The sequence below is a fragment of the Manacus candei genome, unplaced genomic scaffold, assembly GCF_025592945.1.
Source record: "Manacus candei isolate 608988 ecotype Guabito, Panama unplaced genomic scaffold, ASM2559294v1 h1tg000050l, whole genome shotgun sequence".
In the NCBI taxonomy this organism is placed as follows: Eukaryota; Metazoa; Chordata; class Aves; order Passeriformes; family Pipridae; genus Manacus; species Manacus candei.
Window position 1 is genome coordinate 33,268,223 of NW_026138098.1, and position 23,043 is coordinate 33,291,265.

Here is a 23,043-nt window from a genome sequence, read left to right on the forward strand (position 1 = left end):
TAATGTATAAACAATTTCTTTCCTACCTCTACTCTGTTTAAGGAAACATCAAGTTAAATTCATCAAAGATTGTGAAAATGGGCTATAACAGTACTTACAACTGAATCATCTTTATGCCGTGAGAAATGAACCAAGTCTGGGTAAAACAACCACAATTTTTATTGTGGCTTACAACCAGCACCATGAACTGTCTGTGTCTTGCTTGTTTTTAAGCAGTTCTTCTCTGAGAAAAGTGGCCTGGAAATTTGCTGTCTTTCCTCCCAGACAAGTGTTTCTTCATAAGCAATGGAGAAGGACAGAGGTGCAGACAGAGTGAAGCAAGGCATTGTGTAATTGTTGCATTTAAACAAATTTCCTGGGTTTTCTTCCCTGCCCCACCAGCCTATGTCCCAAGCACACTGTAGAAAGGAACAATGGGTCAGGGATAAGAATCCTGCACTCCTGGGAAATGGGAAGCCTGGAAAATGTGGAAATTAAAAATGTGCTTGAGACAAGCCATATCTGAAGTATTACTGCCTGTTTCTCCTTCTTCCTGCTGTGTACACACTTAAAGCATTCGGGGATCCTACCACACTCATCTTATTCCTCCCTTCTCCACCCCTATCTTCTTGAAACCCTACTGCCTCCCACCAGCCCAGACAACAAAGGACACACAGCTGGACAGAGCTACCGAGGCAAATTTAACTGGGTCCAGGAATCAAGCTTGGGAGCTGTTATTTGGAAAGCTGAAAGTTATGGACTTCGGGACAACCACACAGTCAACATCAGGATTGTAAGGAGCCTCCTTTTCCATTCTATTTTATTCTAGACATTCTCCCACTCTCCTTCTGCATCTTGTCTCTTTGAGAAACACTAGTAGATATTTGCAAAATGGCTTGGGTGAAGGAGATAATTAAACTCAGGGGGAAAATAAAAAAGGAAGGAAAATAGCATAAGAGCCTGTGGCACCAGCTTCAAACAATGAGAAGAAGCACAAGGAAGAATGAACAACACAATGCATACAAAACTTCTCCAAAGGTTACCCTAAAGCAAGCTGAAGTCCAATTATTTTCCTTTGCATTGCATCAGTCTCTATATGCATTATTTACAAAAGCATCACAGTACCCACTTCTCGCTGCATAAAGTTTGTAAGTTTATGGCTGAAGAAAAGAGCATTCAATATTAAATGAACCAGTCCTATGTTTTTAAAACCTCATTTACTCCAAGATATGCATTGGACATCGGATTGCATCTTACTTCCCCAGGCTAACTTGGAAATCTCAGGCATACAGTAAAAGCCAAACAAACAAATGAGAGAGAGAGCTGGAGCCTTAAACAGGCAGAGAATGGTTTAACCAGCTGATATCTGAATCATAAAACAGAGTTTTCTTGAGCGTACTAACACACAACAGATTTTAACATTTTTAATAAACCGATACATCAATGAATCACCAGTCTGCAAGAATGACTTCATTGCCCAGTGTGTTCAAATCCAAATACTACTGCATCTCCAAACACAGTAAAGCATCTGCAATTTTTCCAGAGCACTGGACTTTTTCAGCAAAGAGTGTTATTTATTTTTAAACACAGGCTCTTGCCCTAAGTAGTGAATCTATCCTTCCTACAATTATATTACAACACAGCACACTAATCTCATTTCTCCTGGTGCTGCAAGGAAGCCACAGACCTCGAGATACAATGGGAAATCACCACAATACCTCAGTCTAGCCACCTTCTATTTATTAACCATTTCTTACTCTGCTGCATCATATACAGTCAAACCTGAAAGTCCTTCAAAGTGACTGTTTCCCTCTAAAACAGTACTGTCTAACCAGGATCAGGGGGTTCATAAGAAATCCCAAACTGATAAGCCAGTAGCACAAAGCTAGAGACAGCAGTCAGTAACACAGCACCTGGAAACACGGATGGAAACAGTCAAATAGGTTCAAAAAGTTCATGTTTTTAAGTAAACACAGAATACTTTCTTTCACACAATACTGTGTAGAGATTTAGAGTCATGGCACTGGTAAGTTCACTTGTGAACAGCCTCACTTTGTTCAATAACATGTTTAAAATTTAAAAAAAAGCTTAGACCCACCACTACTTTGTTGTTCAGTTCTGAGCCTTGGGCAGCCCCAAACGAAGCTGTAGGGCCATGGTTCCTTTCCATCTTGAGGAAGAATTAGTTCCTCAAGACTTTTCATGTGAAAAGGAAGAAACAGATGATAATCTAGATTGATCTTCTCCATAAATGGACCAAAAATACCTAAAATTGAGTGATTTCTCTATCAAACCTTTGCATATGTGGGTTATCAGAATAATGTAACTAGTTCTTTGAAGAAGGAAGTTAGTCTCTACAAAAATCTGCAGTTCACCCAGCTACTTCACTGAACTTTAGGCTATTTTACTTTTTATTTTCATAGTTTACCACTTTCTTCTTATTCCAACTTCTTTTTAGACTAGTAGACTATGCCCACTGGTCTGACACAAGTTTTTCCATACTAAGTCAGATATGTCATGTAAGACCAGCTGAGATCACAAATAATCCCCTCTCCAACCACTGCTGACCTAAGAGGCCCAGTACAGTACAGTGACACTTCCCCAGGTTGCTGCCCCAGCCCTACCAGGACATACTTCTATGTCTTTCTTATACCTGATTGTCCCTGGCAAGAATGGAAAATGAATGGAGAGTCTCAGATTCTCAGCTGTGGATTGTTCCAGCTAAACATGGTAAATGGAAAAGAAGACTTCGAATGGAAAATTTGAAAACTACATTCACAGTTAAGCATTGGTTGCACTACTTCAACAAGAAGAAAAAAAAAGGGGAAAATAAAAACCCTGTTCCTTATCACACATAATATATCTAAGGTTTGACAGCACAAAACACCAGGAAGCCAGCTCTTTTTCCCTGAACAACTCATGGGGTCTGAGCATCACTGTGGGTACAAATCAAAGAGCCCTATTCTGCACCAGCTGCAGTCAACACCAGCTTCACACAGACAGCCTCAAACAAAGTGCATTGCACTTCCCCAGCTTGCTCTCTTCAGAGACAGATGTTATTGACTCAAATTCTGATTCCAGAAAAAACACAGGCATACAAACCCCCACAATTTCATACTACTATAGAACTAGGAGACAAAAGCATCAGTTTTTATCACAGCTTAAACCTGGGCTTTAGCATTCAGCTTTCAGTCAAAACTGACTGCCAAATTGTGTGCAGTTGGTGAATCAAAGACAATAACAGAGCTCAAACTCTTCCAAGTGCATTCATGCGCTGTTTATCTGGGCAAGGCTCCAGTTTACATATTTCATAAGCACTGTGTTGTCCTATTCAGTGGAAGAAAGTATCTCACAGACAAGAAAGTGAAAAAGATCTGGGGCTGACACCGAGTGCCAGGGCTCTCTCAGCTTGGCAATCTGCCAAGAGAATGGTTTCACATGGGTTTTAGGTCTTACACCCACCCCTCAGGGCCAGCCTCGCCTGGGCGCTGCAGCCACGCTCATCCCTGGGCCCTGCAGCCCCAGTTCCACACACCTTGGGACCCTCAGTCCCTCTCCAAACTGTGCCATGAGGCTGCTGGGCTCCAGCCCAGCCACAGCTGCCCCTGCCTGGCCATGGACCCAGCCCACAGACTGACCTCCTGAGTTCCACCTGGCCCTGTCACCACGGGGCTTCTGAGATACCACAGGGCTGTCTCTCACCTGGATGCACGGACTGACCTCACAGCTTGTCCCCCCAACCTGCCTCATCACACAAACTTTCCTGAGACATTACTAGATCATAGAATTGTGCTACTCTGACTACCCAAGTTCCCCTTACAGGCATTCACAGTGACTTGACTGTGACAGTTTGCCAGTAAATTCAGAACTGCACGGAATCACAGGAATTTGTTTTAACACACCTCTCTGCATTTCTCCCTGACTGAATCAAAATCGTGCCATTACCTCTAGAAATTGTAGAAATGGAAACTCACAGAAAACTCTTCCTAAAGACATCATCTGCTTCTTCACAGAGAATACCTGTGTTCCCAAAGCCAGTTCATTTGCATTTTGTTTGTCTGTTTTAAATACATGGGTTTCCAGAGATTATTCCAGTCCAAACAGGTGGATGAAATAAATTAATACTATTACACTTCAGAACCATAAAAACGTTTCCTTTCTCATTTCTCTTTTCTGATAGACAGGCAATCCAGAAAGACAATCCCCAAAACAACAGCATTTGCAGGCACCACAGAAGGAAGCCATTTTCAGAACTGTATCTTACAGACTGACCAAGTCTGGAGATGAAAATAGGAGCCTATGCTTACAAAGCATCACCATAGTATAAGCTTGGTTGTGAGGAATTCCAAGCTAACCTTCTACTAAAAAAGTCTTACCAGCTTCTAGATTCATTTTTTTCTGACTTCAGAAGTCAGCAGCAGTTCTTAGTGTCTCATGTAGTATAGTGGTATCATGTATACAGAGTACAGAAATACCATATAAACACACAAAAAATACATATACTCTGTATGGTTAAAACTGTAGGCAGTTCATTTGCATCAGCCATATGCAGGAATACACAAAATGTGAAGTGTTAAAGTGCAAATCCATGCCAATGTTATCATAAGACTAAGCAATACCCTCTGCCTCTGAGATGACTCAGCAGTCTTTGTAAATCCATATCTTTCAGTCAACTTAGAGCAAGCAGGAAATGGATTTACAGGACTGAGGTTCCCAGTAGAACTTTGTATCTATACCTTCACATCTTAAAGTCAGCCAAAGAGTCTGCCCACTGCTACAAGGAAAAAGAAGCAAACATTAAGTATAAATAACTGAGTATTCCTTTTCTCTGCTTTAACTTGGTCAAGAGGAGAGTCAGGATGAGTTCACCAAATTTTCAACAGTGCAAATGGGAAGCCAAATGATAAAATACTTCAGATAAAAGTCTTAACCACGAAACCTTCCCCTGGCAGAGCTTAAGACAGAGCCCTCTTGTCCTACTGCTGGTTCCTCGGAGAAGAGCCCGACCTCCACCTGGCTACACCCTCCTGTCAGGGAGTTGTAGAGAGTGAGGAGGTCTCCCCTGAGCCTCCTCTTCTCCAGGTTGAGCCCCCCCAGCTCCCTCCGCCTCCCCTCATAGGACTTGCGCTCCAGTCCCTTCCCCAGCCTCATTGCTCTCCTTTGGACCTGCTCCAGGACCTCAATGTCCTTCCTGAACTGAGGGGCCCAGAACTGGACACAGCACTCCAGGTGTGGCCTCACCAATGCTGAGTGCAGGGGAAGAATCACTTCCCTGGCCCTGCTGGCCACACTGTTCCTGATCCAGACCAGGATGCCATTGGCCTTCTTGGCCACCTGGGCACACTGCTGGCTCATGTTCAGCCTCCTGTCAATCCAAACTCCCAGGTCTCTTCCTTCCTGGCTGCTCTCCAGCCTGGAGCTGCAGGGGGTTGTTGTGGCCAAGGTGCAGGATCCGGCACTCAGCCCTGTGGAACCTCATCCCATTGGAATCAGACCAGATTCTCTCTGAGGAGCCTTCCTGCCTTCCAGCTGATCAACACTCCCCCCCAGCTTGGTGTCATCTGCAAATTTGCTAATGGCACTCAAACCCCTCATCCACATCATCAATAAAGATATTAAACAGGACTGGGCCCAACACTGATCCCTGTGGGACACCACTAGTGACCAGACACCAACTGGATGCAGCACCGTTCCCCACCACTCTCTGGACCCAGCCATACAGCCAGTTCTTTACCCAGCAGAGAGTACTGAAAACTCTCTTATTTCATGGTCACTGTGCCCAAGACGGCCTCCAACCACCACATCTCCCACCAGCCCCTCTCTCTTTGTGAACAGCAGGTCTAGCAGGGCCCCACCCCTGGTAGGTTATTTACCAGCTGGAGTAGGAAATCATCCTCTATACGCTCCAGGAACGTCCCAGACTGCCTCTTCTCTGCTGTATGGAGTTCCCAGCAGACATCCGGCAGGTTAAAGTCACCCACGAGAACAAGAGCTGGCAATTTTGAGACATCCTTCAGCTGCTTGTAGAATAATTCATCACCCTCATCATCCTGGTTGGGTGGTCTGTAACGGACTCCCACCAGGATATCAGCTTTGTTGGCCTTCCCCCTGATTCTGGCCCACAGGCACTCAACCTTATTGTTACTGACTTCAACTTCTACAGAGTCAAGAGACTCTCTAACATACAGAGCTACCCCTCCGCCTCTCCTCCCCTGCCTGTCCCTTCTGAAGAGCCTGTAGCCACACATGGCAGCACTCCAGTCATGCAAGTCATCCCACCACGTTTCCAGGACGGCGACTCCATCACAGCTTTCCTGCTGCACGATGGCTCCCAGCTCCTCTCATTTGTTACCCATGCTGGGTGCATTGGTGGACATTCAGCTGGGCTGCTGATTTCATTTCTAACTCTGGCTTTCCACCCTTAGGCTCATCTCTGGAGAGCCTGGTTTTAATCCCTTCCCCCTTCAAACCTAGTTTAAAGCCCTCCTGATCAGCCCCGACAACTTATGGGCTAGAGTCCTTTTGCCCTTGCTCGATAGGTGAAGCCCATCTGACTCTGGCAGGCTGGGTACCACAGACTTTGCCCCATGGTTGAAAAAAACAAAATTCCACAGGTGGCACCAATTCTTTAGCCACCTATTGATAAGATGGGTCTTCCTAATCCTCTCCTCATTCACCCCTGCTACTGCAGGAACTGAGGTGAACACCACCTGTGCCCCTGTCCCATTAACTAATTGACCCAGTGCCTTGAAGTCCTTTTTAATTACCCTGGCACCTCTGTCATTAATGTCATCACTGCCAGCCTGGACAACCAGCAGTGGATAATAATCAGAGGGCCAGATTAGCTCAGGGAGTCTCCTACTAATATCCCTCACCCGGGCCCCAGGAAGGCAGCAGACCTCCCTGTAGGATGGGTCTGGTCAGCATATAGGGTCTGGATTTTGTTTCAGTGGAAATAATTTCCTTTGGTCCTCATGGGGCCAGGGGCCATTGTGACACTGCAGTGCCTCTGGTGCCCAGGGGCCATTGTGACATCACAGGCTGTGGAAGAGCAAGAATCAGAATGGGAACGATTCCAGGAGTGAAAAAAGATATACAGCAATTGAAAAGACTTTATTATATGGACTTTACAGTTATTAGTGGTTACAAATATGTACATTGTGTGATTCCCCGACAGTTGTAATACCCGGGCTTGCCCAGGTATGCCTCGTGGTGCCTGTTCCCTGCTTCCCTGCTTCTCTGCTTCTCCCTCTGACTGGCTGAGAAAGCTGCAAAGAGGAGAGCTACCATTCGTCCTTTCCTTCCCCAGTTCCTCCCTCTTTGCCTGAGCCCCTATTCCTATTTGTTCCCTGGTTGTCTGTCTCATGCTCCACCCCATTTTCTGGTGCATTCCACGCCCCAGCTTATATAACCCAGCACACCCTCATTAAAGCAGCATTGCACCTCACACCTCACTTGACCCGCTTTGTGCAGTGCCCCACTCCTTCACCCCTCCCCATGGACCATGGCAAAGGCCTCGCCCTGCCCGTGGGGTATTTAAGGAGCACCCCAGACGGAGCTCCTCCCTCTCCCAGGTCCTCCACACGGCGACACCTACACAGAAAACAAACACTAATCCTCAGCGGTTTGGTTTTTTTAAATAAAAGCTGAATAAAATAAAATACTTTAGTTGTCTAATGTTGCTTGTCTGCGACTGGCCCACTGGGAGAAAGATGGGACCCGGCCCCCACCCTGTGTCCCCACAGGCTGGCTTTGCCCACAGCTGAGAGCATGGAGTGCCTGGTGAGAAAGCTGGTGCCGTGGGCGTCCTTCACAGCAACCACGTCAAATACCCTGGGGTGGCTACCAATAGACTCAAGGAGTCATTTTCAGAATGGACAGAAACATAATGATGTTTGAAGTTCCACCAGAGGCACCACAACGGACAACAAGTAGGATTTAAAAAAAAAAAAACCTCAAACCAAAGAGTTCGAGTTTTAAAGAGAAAAGTCAGCAATAGTTGCATCAGGCTGCAACTATTCCCCAGTATTCTGTGCCTCAGATTTTGGCAAATTCTGGCCCAGTTACAGATAACCGAGCAACTCCTTGCTGTCACTTCCATATCCTTATTTCAGGATTTGGTCCCTGCACTCCAATATCCTGCTGCTAACTTTCAGTCTCCTAGATGAAGTAGTTGATTTGGGAAGGTAGCACAGCAATTTTTCCCTCTAAAAATTAATATATTAGCTCACAAAAGTTTTATCCGAGTACCGGTACAGTCACATTTTTCATCAATGAGTTTGCCTAGAACTAGAGCAGGAACCATTCATCATGGAAAGGGCTCGAAGTTAGGAACTTCCAGAAGGTCTTATATCAAAGAGAAAGAGAAAAGTTAACATAGATGTGAGGGAGAGGAAGGGAGGAAAAAGAGAGGGAGGAAATGCAGCAGAAATACAGATTCATTTAGAGAGAGAAAAACAGGGAACGGGGGAGATACAACACAAAAGAGTGAAAAGGGACAATTAAGATGAAGAAATAATGGATGGGAAGGAGTCCACAATATACCAACCTCACTTAATTCCAGGCACTTGAAAACAGGATAGCCAATGCAGAGGCATTCAAAAGTAGGGCAGCAGCAGCCTAGAGTCCTCTCATGTAATTTAATGAGTAAAGCAGCAATTTTTTTCTTTGTTAACATTTCTACCCAAGGAATACTTTCTCTTTATGCTGCTGTCAAATACAGTTAAAAATGTTCAGAAGTCCAGTGTTTTCATGGCATAATTTTCTTTTCCTATCGAAACCTGCTTGGTTTTCAGTGCTTGGTTTTTAACATGGCTTGGAGATAGATCTCTTTCCAGAGAGCTGAAGAGGTGGTAGGTGTAACCATTTGTTTCAAAGGCCTACTGTATCTGTCGGTCATAACTTGACCTATGCTGTTTCAAATTCCATTTTACACCTTAAGCAAAATAATCTGCTGGTTTACATCCATCCTTGTGAGAAAAGAGTTCAGAAAATGACACATCTCTCCAGCAGTCAAGATAATTCATAATTTAATGTAAAACTTCATATTAGAGCAACCTATCACGGTTTTCAAAAGACAAGGAATTTGTGCAAATACACTTAAGAAATAAAAGGCAAACAGTGCAGAGCTTGCAGATGAACCAGGCAGTTCAAAAGATGCACCAAAGGAGGACCTAACTTCTTTCACAGGAGTAAAGATGTCTGAAAACTGGCATTTGTGAGAAACAAAAGGTTAAAACTATTTTATAAACATTTGTAGAAAAAAAAATCAAAGTAAAACACATTGAGCAAAACTCAATACCGTAATTATTTCAAAGGTAGGGGAAACATAAAGACCAACATTCATATAGAGTACAATGCACAGACGAGATGTTAAAGCTTTCCAAAAATGTTTTGGCCTGCATTTTTTTCAGTGGAAGTTGACTCATTGAAAAATGCAGCAGAATGGCATTTATCCACAAGTATTTATTTCCACCATTTTATTAAACTCTCATAATACCATATGTGATTATTTTTCACTTGCTTCTTATTTGAGGTTTTAAAATCAGAAGGATCTCTGTAGCTATTTATTAGATTGAAAACTTGCTTCATTCTCTGCCTTAGTGGTACTCAGCTATGTAGAAATAACCTCAGTAAAACTCTCAGTGCTGGAATATCATGTTATATGTGCTCCACGAGCACTTTCACTGATACACAGTTTCACAGACAACAAACAAACAGATCTTTCACATTTGGCCTGTTCTGGTTTAGTCTTCTTTTTATACAAGTAATCGTGTCAGAACATACTCTGTCTGCCACAAGAGTTCAGGATCTCTTTCTCCCCTAGGTACAAGTTTCTGCTCAGAAATATTCCTACATTTAATATCTCAGTATTACAGATGGAAAATTGTCAACAATAAACAGATACAGGACCCACATCAGGCAGCTTGTTCCAACCCTTATTTTCTCACAGATTACATACTCAATTCATGGCCCTGGCCTCTATTCTTCTGTCAAACTCCAGATAGAGTTTAACACTAGTTACAAATATTTCCTAAATATTTAAAATACTCTAATTTCCTTCTTTCTGATCAGAAAAAATCCCAGACTAAAACAAGCTGAATCAAGTAAATCAATGACAGCCTCACACTCTATTAAGATGCACACAATTCAAACACTGCAGGGAATATTAAGTTTCTGTACCTTGAAGACACGTCCAATTGACATGCAAAAAGAGTGGCACTCAAGCAAATGGTACTGAAGTGCTAATCCATCAAAACAAGCTTATTAGTATTACCAATTTCAGAACTGTTAACAGTAGGTTTTGGTTTTGCTGTTCAGCTTAAACTGTAAAAAGAGCTGGTTTCAAGCATTTATCATGGACAATCCTCTCTTTTGTTTTTTTCCCCCCCTTGTATATCAATTTAAGTTTTTAAATTTTGTTTTCTGCATATGTTGCAAATATTTCCACCAGGACAGCAACTCAGAGCAAGAAGGAAACTGCCAGAAGCCCTTGAGCTCTGTACTGAATGTTAATGCATTTATATGTGATAGATTTAATACAGAACTGAGAATAAATGACTTCCAGCAGCTGCACTCTGGACCTATAAATTGCTGTGAGTACTACAGAATCCATACAGAGGAAGAACAACTGTATAATTTACAGCATCAGTATCTGTCAAGAAATGCTGCAAATACAGAACTTGATTTCTTCCTTTTAACATTCCTATTAAAATTAGAAATTACCCTTACTTAGATTCTATTTAGATTAGGAATTTTATTCATCTTCCCTGATGGCACGTCAGTGCAGAACACTATTGAATTCTTACCACTGTTAAACTAAGTTCAAAAAGCATAAACACCAAAAGAGTTTTAAAAAATAACTGTGTAACAATATAATGATTAGCACGTTCTATTTCACATAGCACATGCTTTGAGAAGATGAGAAAAGGACAGTACTCTAATGAGATTATTCCTACTACACCACAGGCCTATGCTACACAAATCCACAGGAAGCAGATCTCAGGTGCAAAGGTTTCCACAGCTGGGTTTTTCTCAGGATGCATCCCGACCAACAGGACTGACAGCCACCATGGCACACACTCTATTCTACTTGATGCTTGAGAGAGTTCTGCATCACCTTCACATGGTGTAACACAGTAGCTAAAAAATAGCTACTGTGTGGTGTAACACAGTAGCTAAAAAATGGCTATAATACTGTAATCAATATCTAAAAACTGCACAATGTTTTCCATTTTATGGAAAAGTTCGAAAATTTGCATCCCACAGTCACATGTCCACTCAAGAGATATATGTAATTGTTTATTTGTGAACACCAAGAAATGGATTTTTAAGGTATGAACCAGACCTGAATTTTTCACTATTGAGAAAGTACCTCTAATAAGCCTGTGGCTTCAATTCAGAAAATGAGAAAAACTTCTGATTTTTTTTTTTTGGACAACAGATATTTTAACACTTGTATTTATTAAAAAAAAAAAAACAACACTCTAATAGAATCTTTATTAACACAAGTAATTTCAAAATCCATGGAACCAGATGGATTTTGTTTTGCTGAAGGTATTACAAACAGCTCGTTCAATAGTGAGAACAGTATGGAAGAGCATTGCCTAGTATGTCTACTACCTTAAGAGACTGATGAATCAGAACATACAGAGATTCACCTAATTAAACTGCTTGAGAAGTTTTTGAGTTCACAGGTTGTTTTTTTTTCTCCATAGTATCAAATTCTTGCTTTGAAGCAACTCACTATTTTTCCTATAAACCCCTCAGGAAAATAAGCTTTAATAGAATACACTCATTTCTCTGACCAGTGGTTTTACACAAGTGATAATGAGCTCCTACTAGTAAGGATATGCAAAAGTTCTCATGGTAAAAGGCTAACTATCCATATTCTACAAATCTGACAGATCTGAGAGGAAGAAATATTTTAATACATCTCTCCTCTACTCCCTTTCCACATAGAACTTAACTTCCAGTTAAGTCTGGAGAAACTTAGAAAAAAATAAACCACAAATTGCAGGTGAGATACAAAGTGTGGGGAAAAAAATTGGCTCATTTTGCATTGGCTTGTGTAACATTTTCCATTGTAAAACTCCTGCTTTCAGCTGTTCATGACTTTGACAAACGAATAGGTTGGGCTAGAACTTCTCACCTCAGATATCTGAAGAGGGCTGTTTATTTTTTCTTATTTGATGTTTTGTTTGTTTGCAGGAAAGATAGGTTCAGGCACTTTCAACCTAAAGGCCAAGGAAAGCATTCTTCCCCATGTTAATATAGCCCCAGCAGTATTTTCTGGAGAAAATAAAGTATTTGCATTTCTTTGAAGAACTGACTTAAAATTTGCTTCCCTTACTATCATGTAAAGTTGCAGCAATAAATACCAAGTACAAAACACTATAGCATAATTGTTGGGGCACTTTCTTCAGAGAGAAGAAAACTCAGGGTCCATGGTCCTTGGAGACTGTTCTGGCAAAGGAGCCCCAGCATGGAAATGCCACAGTGCACAAGGTGAAGGAGCAGAAACAGCGTCCCCAGATCTTCCCTATTTGTTTTGTCACACTGAAAATACTTTTTAACTTTAACTCTCTGTTACAAACTCAATGTGAAAAAGCAATTTTCTCTAAATTGGTTTTAAAAACTATTCTTTAAGCAAGTAAGTTATTCCTCCCTACCAATTATAAGATATCACATTGAAGCAATCTTGTGCTATTCTTCCAGTTAGTCACTCAGTGAAAAGCTTGGCTATTTAGCACAGAATAGAAGCAAAACTCTACAGAATTAAAGCAATTACCTGTAATTGCCACATTAGGCTTTGGAGGCCTGATGGTTTGCTGCCTGTAGGCTCTTCTGTTTTTTCTGTCTGTATCCACCAAAGACTCCACACTGATATGGCTTCCTATCACACAGCACATGCTTGTTGATTTTCACCACACAATATATAAATCAATTATTTCCTCCAGTCCTCACATATTCTCCTCATGCTCTTGAGAATAAGAAGGACTGTATGTCAGACTCTGTATCCTAATCACATTAGAGAAGGCAAAAATCAGGGGAAAAATACACGTCGATAAGCAAATAAGGAGGAAGAAAATATGGACGAGAAAAAAGTTAAGAGAGCAGGAACACTAAATGAAGGGAAAAGGTGGGGGACTACCTAAAGGCAACAAGCAGAAGTAACAGCACATAGAGCAGACTAGTTCACATGGCCATCAGGCCTTCGTATTACATGTCTTGTGAGGCCTGAGATCTTCTCAGGGCCTGTGCTGTGAGCACAGCAGTCCCTCCTGAGAAAGGGGGGAAATGGATTCCAACATCCCAAGTGTCACAGAACACAGAAACCTCAGCTGCTCTGTCCCCTGCCCTCCTTTGCACCAGACTGGGATCAAAGGTTAGCACCCATCACTGAAACTAAGCCCACAGACACAACCTGGTGGTTTAGATTTCATCTCGTAAGGCCTCATTAGTAAATCGAGGCTAAGCAAACCACTCTATGCAACACTACATTTCCTGTGTCCAAATAATTTATCCAGCTGAAACCAACTTGACACATGTAGGATTTAAATACTTATATTTTCAGATTTCATGCAGAAACTTTAGCTTCATGTGCCCAGCAAGTGCTGAATAGTTAAGCATCAGGACCTTGTGCCACTGGGCACTTTTCACAAGCAATCGCTCCTCTGAGATGAATCCCATGTTACTAATGAACCTATAGTTTTCCATTGTCTTTGCAAAAAAAAAGTGAATAAAATACCATAGCATAAACATCAACAGTCTTCTCTTGTATTTCTGTATTGGTTTTTTTAAGAGTTGACTTAGGCATTTCTTCCATTGTCTAGCTAAGTATTGCCCAATTAATTTCAATTTAATTACTTTCATCTCATTACAGTATCAGTCTTTTGTTTGCAGCATGCTTACAAATTCCAAGATTTAAAAGTATCCATAGTGCTTTTCATTTATAATTCTGGATGAGTGGTATAATTTCCTAGGTTGCTGAGACATATCATCTTATAATTTAAGGACTGTGAATTCCATTTATATAGAAATTGCAGTAGAGTTCTTTTGTCTTGGAAAGTTTATTTAACATGAAAATAACCTTTCTGAAATCTTTCCTTTCTAGTGATATATTAATGCAGCATTAAAACTTTTTTCATAAGACAGTACCTCACTGTTAAAATGATAAATCATGCTCAATGACTATCTAATCAATTTACTTTTTAGATTATTATTAGAACATCATTTCTGAAAAGTGAACAGAATTTCTATAAAGTGTAATTCTTCAGAGACCTGATCTTCAAAACTAAGAAGCATAACTGCCACCTGAAAGGGAACAACTCCTTTGTATTCCATTATGATAGTGAAATTTTGCTCAATATTGCAGACGTTACTCTAGCTTAGGGAAAAAGTTCCAACATTTCTAATATAAATTTCTTTTGGCATGAATGTGAGGTGCAGTGCATTTTAAAATTGAGTTTCATAGGTGTCCTCCCTACAATGGATTTTAAGTTTGTGACCCATACAGAGCTAATGTTGCAGAACCAGAGTAAGAGAAGAGGTAAAGGATGTCCATTCCTCTGCTGGACCAACTGGCTGTATGGACTGCAGCAACCTTGGGAAGGCTTCCTAAATGGACATGACATTCTCAGGATGTCAATAATGGTAATAATAATAATAATAATTAGAAAAAAGAAATCTCATTCCTTTTAACCACTATAGAAATGGAAAGAATAGCACGTGGCACAGGAGTCACCTAATGGAGAACAAAAGAACAATGGTCCCAAAGAGAACAGCAGCCACCCGGACCACTGCAAGCCCCCAGACTGGTTGGAGCTCCAAAAGGGCCAGCAGGGCTGGGAGCTCACCCCACAGCTTGGGACACGGAGTGAAGAACGTTCTGCACATGGAGTCCCACAGCACCTCACAATCAGATTCTTCCAAAGCTAAACAATCCTTCCCTTCAACCATTTTTCACACTAATCAAATATCAGTAAAAAACTACTGCTATCTCATTCTAAGCCCTGTATTTCCTGGGTTTGGGGGTTCTTTCTGTGGCGGGGTTTCTTTGGTGAGTTTGTTTGAGGTTATTCTGTTCTTTTGATTTTGGTTTGGGTTGTTTGGTTTTTTTTTTTCAGAAACCATCCCCTGAAACCAAGAAATCTGTTTCAAAATTGCCCAAGCCTTCAACATAATTTAAATGTTCTTCATCCCTCGTTCTCTCGACAGAATTGTGACCAAACTGGAAACTGTATTAGGAAACTGTAGCATGGAAAATATTCTTCTGTTAAAGTGGTATTCATACACTAACACCAACAAGAAGAACCAAAAAAACATCCCAAAAAGCTATTTAACAAGCATAAATACCAGCATTCTGTATACTTACTCAACTCACAACACCCACACAGCAGCTGTGGCATGTCTGTTATTAACTATTTTTCCTGCTTTTTAGACACTCTTCTTCTAACTTAGACAAAAATAATTTGTCCTTGTTAAGCAGTCACAGAATGACAACTTCTAAATTTAAAATTAGTCTCATCAATCAGTTCAGCATAGAAAAATGTCCCAAATGCAAAACATTTGAAATTCTTTTGAGCACTCCATTAAACAGCTAGCCCAGAAAACTCAGGTTTATGAAAGTCACTGAAATGTGTTCACCTCTGTTGCTGACTCAGCCTGTTAATGCCACAGTAAGAATAGGGAATCCAACCACATTATAATAATTCCCCTGGAAAAGAATTTTGAAAATTACAGTCTCCTCAGATAATCAAGGAGAAAGCAATTTAAAATCTGTGGAAGGACATGATTTTTTCTATCATACTAAATTCTTTCTATAGCGTTTGGATGTTGCATTCAATGGGTGCTACACTGCATGGAAAATTCCTGATCATTCATGATCATTTACAGTAATTACACAACAACTAGCAAAACCAAAATACACATTTTATCTGACCTGGCTAAACTTGCAGTTCCAGTAAATTGCAAAAATAATAGTATAAATGGATATACATGCCAGAGAAAAAGCAACCAGTATGAGAAAACTACACAGCCAACTAGCAATGTATTACAAGATAAGGGGAACAAATGTTCATTATCTGTACAATTAAAGTGGCTAGGCACCTTTTCCCTCCCTGGCTGCAGCATGGACAGCATTGCTGTAGGAGTGTGGTGCTTTGCAGACTGCCTGAATAAAGATACACACCCCCCCAAGTGAAAATTCTGGGTCAAACTGGTTGTGCAGGAGAGGTTAGGATCAGACTTGCTGTCAGCTTGGAGGAACTGCAACACTCCTTACTCCCCTCTGGAAATAGCAGGACAATTATCCTTACTTCCAAATGAGGCTGCTTAACTACTCCAACACAGATGGAAGATTTCCTCCTCCCTCCCCTGAGAGCTTGCACCCGAGAGTACCACAGTGTGCAAAACCTTGCTAACATGACTACTCAGCACTTCAGGGGGACCTGCAGGGACTAATTAGAAGTTTTTGGAAAGCTTTGCAAAGGTGCAGCTTCAAGCAGCCTCATATTCTATCTAAACTATGCCTTTCTGTTGTCCCCTCAATGAAAAATCATATGGAATGGAATTTCACTGGGCTCCAGCCTGCTCCATGTGGGACACAGATGAAGTTAATACAATGCTGGAAAACCAGGGAGAGCTGTGACCTACAACAACTAAACACATTTCTCCAGGAGGAGAGAGTGAAGGAACCTCACAGAACTCTTCTGTGCATCTGCAACCCAGACAGAAATCATGCCTGCCCAGGTCCATGTTTCCCTAAGCTTTCACTTCTCCATGTTTTTTCTTGTTATAAAACAGATTAAGAAAAAAAAAAGGATTTCAGAAGATCGATCAGTAAAGTAAATTTTAGCTACTTCTGATGTGCAAAGAAAAATTGCTTCAAAAATATAGTCTTAAAGAGAAAAAAACCTCAAAAGATGAACATTATCACTGTGATGCTCTTTATAAAGGCTCCTTATCAACACACAGACTAATGGACTGGCCTGTTGGTCCCTGCCAAGCTCAGGCTCAGTTCCTACACACAGGGCAGCAATCCAGGAGAAACTGGAGAGGATGACGAAGCTTTTAATCATTGAGCTGGAAACAACACCAGCCACAGCACGACCTTCAAATGAGGAATAATTCATTTCCAAAGAACTGACCCAAACTTTACTGTTAGGTTAAGTAATAATTTATTCTGCAGTTTCTCTCCAGGGAGAAGTACAGAATTTTCCAACTGACTATCCATCTATCCATTAACACTGGGAAAAACTGTTTCAAAGCCATTAAAACTCATTCTTTTTTCTGCAAGGAGCATTTTTTAGAAATAACTATTTTAAGATAACAGAGCAACCTGACTCACCAGACACTTCAAGCTTATTCACTGCTGAGGTCCTTCTCTTACTCAGGTTCTGATCCAGCAGACATAAATCTGCCTGAAAACATGAGTGACATCACCAGCCTCCATGGGATTAGAGACATAAAATTTTTGTTTCATTTAAAATAACTATGATGTGGGCACTGTAGCCTAATAAATGGACAGAGGTGATTGTCAGTAGGACAGAGAACAGTTGTAACATGTCATCTCTAATCATCAGAAAAAAATCAGATTTGAACCTCTGGATTTCAAATGAAGGCCTCATACAGTGGTTTCAAATACTTGGGCCATACAGTTCATCCAATACCATATGTCAAAAATCAAATACTCTAATCAAGTCTTCCTAATCAGTAATGAATCCTAAAAGAAAAATCATTCTGTCACTTAGATGGATTTCTCAGAATTTGCCAGATTCTTCTATTTTAGAAAAGGTTTAGCTTTTAAAAGGAATGTAAGACTTTAAATTGATAGTTTGCACAAACCGCAAAGCAAGACAGCTCATTAGAAAAACCACAACCAATGAGTTTATCATCTTTCTGTTGTCCAGTCAATAAAGAAAAACAGACCATTCACTCTGAAATGAATTGAAGGCATTCAGCTTTTCACCAGCAGACAATTCATGATGGTAGTTATGAGAAAGCCAAGAGCCATATGCTCACAATATGGTGTAGTTAACATAGCCAACAGATCAAAGCAGCCTGTCTTGTACATAAAAAATGCAGAAATATTCTGAATTAAACTCCCCTATTTTCCACTTTCCACCTTAGTACACTGGATCTGCAGTTCTTACAGACAAAGATACCTTTTTTGTTCAGGATTATGGGTCTATATACTAGCACAAATAGATTAACTTCTGTAGGACTCAATGCTGCACTCAAATGCTGCAAACCTTTTTGAAACTTCTTTGCTTGCAGTTCTTTAGTGAAACTTTCACTCAAAGGAGAATAAGAGTAATTAGAGTAAAAACTATAGAGAACTACTTTATGTCAGCTGCAATTCTCTAAATCACATGCATGTGCTTTGAAGATTATACTTTTGCATTTACAGTTTACTATCCCAATAAAGGTCAAATGGATATGCTACAGCAACTAAATTACATTATCCTACTGCTTCATTAAGAAGCTTTATGCACAGTCATGTTGCAATGAACTACTCACAATATTTAAATCTCGAAAGGAAAAAAAAGCCCTTACCATATTCAAAAGTACTTCAGTGGGTACCAAGCTGAAAAAATCAGATTCAGTAACTCATTTTGACTTCATTTTAAGTCAGAAAATTTCTGAGCAGATCCATTTCCTCAATTTTATTATCAAAAATATTTGCTCAGGACAGCCAGCAAAAATATTTCATTTGTTGCAGCAGTGTCAGTGACAAGCAAAACCAAATATGAATGAATAAACAAGTAAACCCACAGAGGAAGAGTGTCATTATAAATTATAAATAAGGCTAAGTTCAAAGAAAGAAGTTACTACAACCAGGAGATACCAAAACTTGGTTATACAGAGACATACCACTCTTCTGTACTGCTTTTGGTGTACAGTGGTTGGGATTATATGGAAAAACAGAAGTTGCTTGGTCAGCAGAAGAGCTGGAACATGGACACCAGAACTGCACCACTCACTACTCAACAAGCTCCTGGTTGCTAACAAGGAGCTGGAGCTTTCCATTAAATCATTCCCAGGTGGATCCATCATCAACCAGCCCAAGAGCTGAGTGTGCTGCACCTTGGAGCCTGATCCTACTCCAGCAGCTGCCACCTTGGAGTGAAACACCTGTGGGTTCCAGGCTGTGGCTGCTTTGTGTCTGGGTTACACCACCCCATGCCCTCAGGATGCCACTGCACTCATACATTTTACTCTGCCATGAAAAATTGTTGATTACTCTTTTCCTTCAGCAAAATAAAATGGATGGACTTGAAGAAAGATGACTTGGACAAACACAGAGCGACCTGTGACAAACAGTCACGCTGTGGGGAATGGAGAGAAAAAGACCAAACAGATTAATCCTCAAATATTGCTTTACCTTCTCAGGAGGAGGCAGGCAGCCTAATCAAAACAGAAACTAGGTCAGATTAATACAATCGAATTGAAAAGAATAACACAAACACAGAAAGCACAAAAATAAACACTGGCAAAACTAAAATGAACTTGAATTACCCAGGGACCCTGAACATGGTAAGAAGAGGTTTCAGATTACATTGTGAAAGACAAAATGTTCACTGTTTTGTTTTGGTTTTCTTCAGACATGACTTGAAAAATCAGTTGCAATCATTGCTTAAAATCAGAAAAGAATAATAAGAGTCAGATTAATATTGAAAAAAAACCCACATTAAAGAATACTTCAGATAACCTGTTATCTTTCACTTTGCCTCAACCTGTTTAGTGTCATCCCATCGGACCCCAATGAAGCCTGAGAGTCATAAGTGATTCAACTGAGACCCTGCTAGAGTATTGATGAGGTAACTGGAGAAGTAGGGGAAAAAATGTATCCTTAAAAGTGAGGATTCCTTAAAAAGATGAAAACAAGGAAGAGTAATGCAACAGAAATCTAAGTGTATTCCTGGGAAAAAAAAAAAAACACTGTAAGCACAGAAAAAGAAAACTGACAAGTGAATTGAGCTAATTTGGGTTGGCTCAAACAATCTCATTTCTTTCTCTGACAGGACCATGGGTGTGCTACTAAAAGAAGCACACAACAATAACATATTCCATTTCTCTAGCATGGCTTTTAACCCCATGACAAATCAGGTTCAGAAAGCAGGTTCAAAAAACATGCTCTAAATGAAACTGGTGTAAGGACAGACACATCAGCAGGGCAAACATCCTGGCAGAGATAATGAAGGACCACTATCAAATGGAAATATGTATTAAATAAGGCTCGTCAGAATTTTTTTCTGCATCTGGAAAATAACTAAATGTTCTCAACTGAGGTTATGGATAACAGAGAAAGCTGAAAGAGAAAAATATCACAAAGGGCAAGATTAAAACTGAAACAGTCTCGATAACTAGCAGAAGCAGACCTAAACCTAAAAGCAATGTAAAAAGCACACATTTCAACATACATAAATGTATGTAATCAAATTGGAAAAAATAAACTGCTGTCTGTATTACACTCCTACCAAAAAGAATCACAACAGGGAATTCACAAGCCTAGTGCAACAGAAACACACTGCCCTGCTGTAAATCCATCTCCAATCCTGCCTGGAACAGGACCATATTGAAGAGAAGTGAATGAATAGAATAGCCTGTAGAAACATCTGGTTACCTCTCATCATCTTTAACAATGATAAATCCAGAACTGAAGTGATGGGAATAGTTGTGGGCAACTAGCAACAAGTTCTGCAGGGATCCCCATCCACCCTGCCCAAACCTCTTTTCTAAACCAGAGGGGAGGAGAGCACTGGGCATACACAAGAGCCCTCAAAAAACCCACCTGAATTTAGAGAAATAACTGAGGAAACTGAGGTTGCAAAAAGAAAAGTTACAGAAATTATGGATCATTTTAAATACATAAAAAAGAACTGAATCCTCTGTTCTCTGCGCTCACTGTGGACAGTACATAAGAAAAAACAAATATATTTAAATGACAGCAAGGAAAGCAATTAAATAAAAGGGGAAACATTTTAACAGTAAGGATAGTGAAAGACCAGGATAGATTGTACTGAGAGGTTGCAGCACAGATACTTTTGGAAATCCTCTGTTATATGTAATTCTGGTTTGGGATGGACAGATATTGGATGATTTCCTGTGCTCCTTTCCCACCTAGTTTACTGATTCTATGAACACACATTTTGCAACAGATAACAAGTGCCACAGCTCTCTACCAGACTAAGCAAAGAGAGATTTCACATCCAATACAGAAGGAAATGTGTCTGACTAACAGAAGAGAGATACAAAGGCATAAAGAGGTTTTCATCATGACCAAAATAATTGTCCTGTACAGACTTATGTCAAAATATCAGGCATGTTGTCATAACGAGCCAGAAGCAAGCAGGGCCTGTGCTCCTGCTCCGCTGGCCCTGTGGCTGAACAGACCTGAGCCTGTGAGTTTTGCTCAATGCAGCGACTTGCACAGTCACTACATTAAATGCTACAAAGCACACAGCAATTATAACTAGTCTAATGAGTGAGCTGCATGTGAAGCACAATAATCTAAAAAGAAGACATTAAAACCAACACACATACATGTTCTTTTCATTCACTGTGTCTGAACAAGCTCCTAAACTGCAGAATAACCTAACGTGGACTGTAATGCTTGTGGTTTGGTTCCAGGTTTTTAGCATCTCGTTTCTGTAGCGTTCCCATCTCAAAGCTGCTTATGAAGTAGGTTTGAAATTATTCCAGAGAGCACGTGAAATGATTCCTGCTGCACCTGAAAAGCATTACCTGAAAGTGCAGCAAAGCAGGGTGCAGAGATCCCTGTACCAGCACTGAGCCAGGGTGATACATCTCCACAGCAGAGGGACAACACTCTCAATCCAGAAGAATCTTCAAAAGTACACTTAGTACACTGCTGTGCCATGCCAATGCCATGGTATAATTTCACTGTCCCAGAATAACCCCTCCACATACAGAGGATTCATACTGTGGGCTGTCTTCCGAAGATCAGTACAGCACAGTGAAAGGAAATCCAATTTTATTACCCTTGTGCGAAGCTGTGCTGATGCAGCTGGACATCTTCAGGATTCTTGACCATCTCTGTACAACTGTACACAAACACAACAGTTTGAACCAGAACTCATTCAGGGAGGGGTGTGCCAACCACATCCCTTTGTTTAGCTGTAATTAAATCTCTTATTTCATCGCTACATGTCACAACCATTCCATACACTTTGTGTCCCTGATATATGAATGCCAGAAATTTTACCAAACATACATACAGCAGTGTTTGCTGAGAATTATATTCCTTTTTTTTCACAGAACCTTTGAAAGATAATTAATGAGTCATAATAATATTCACTTCATTAGTAATAGTAATAATTCAGTGATGTATCTTTCACATAAGATATTCAAAAGTTATTCCTCATATTCTGGAATCCATATTATTACAGCAATTCTCAAGCTTAGCTCCAAACACTTTATCAAGCCTAAGAGCTTCTCACAGACTCCTGAACATACCTCAAAACTTTTAACTGAAAAATCTCTCAGCAAACACTGCTCACAACAGTTCCATGAATCAGGCACATGTCCTGGCACAGGTTTGCAAACCACTAACCCAGAGGATCTTTATACATCACGAGAGTGCTGTACTCAGTGCTGTACAAACTGAAAGGTAGCAGAGAGACCTGGTTAAACATAAGCAGGGAAATTATTTTTTTAAATGTTAAAGATTGCATAGAATTCAACAGACATCCCATCAAGTGGTGCCCTTCTCCCCCCCTCCTCGATTAAAATGATGTGCCTCTGCCATCATCACCTGCCATCATCCCTCCTCTCCAATTGCCTCATCTAAGAGCCCTTTCTTTGCTTGCTTTATTGGTCTTGTGAGCGAGCAGGCAAATTACACACATCACATTAATCTGTTCTAAGGGCAATGCAGGTTTCACAGCCTTGTTCTTCTCTCCCTGCAAGCCTCTAACACATAATGTTTACAGTCATCTGTTATTATTGGTTTAGACCACCCTGGGCCTTTCTTAACTACTCCAAACCAGTAATCACCCTGAAATATCTTCATATTTCACCCTGAAATAACAGCATGCT

General features: G+C 40.7%; 1 protein-coding gene across 6 annotated transcripts in view; it reads right to left on the bottom strand.

The window, feature by feature from the left end:
* CTNNA3 (catenin alpha 3) overlaps positions 1-23,043 on the bottom strand; it is a 443,012-nt gene that overhangs the window by 339,317 nt on the left and 80,652 nt on the right. The window lies entirely within an intron of this gene.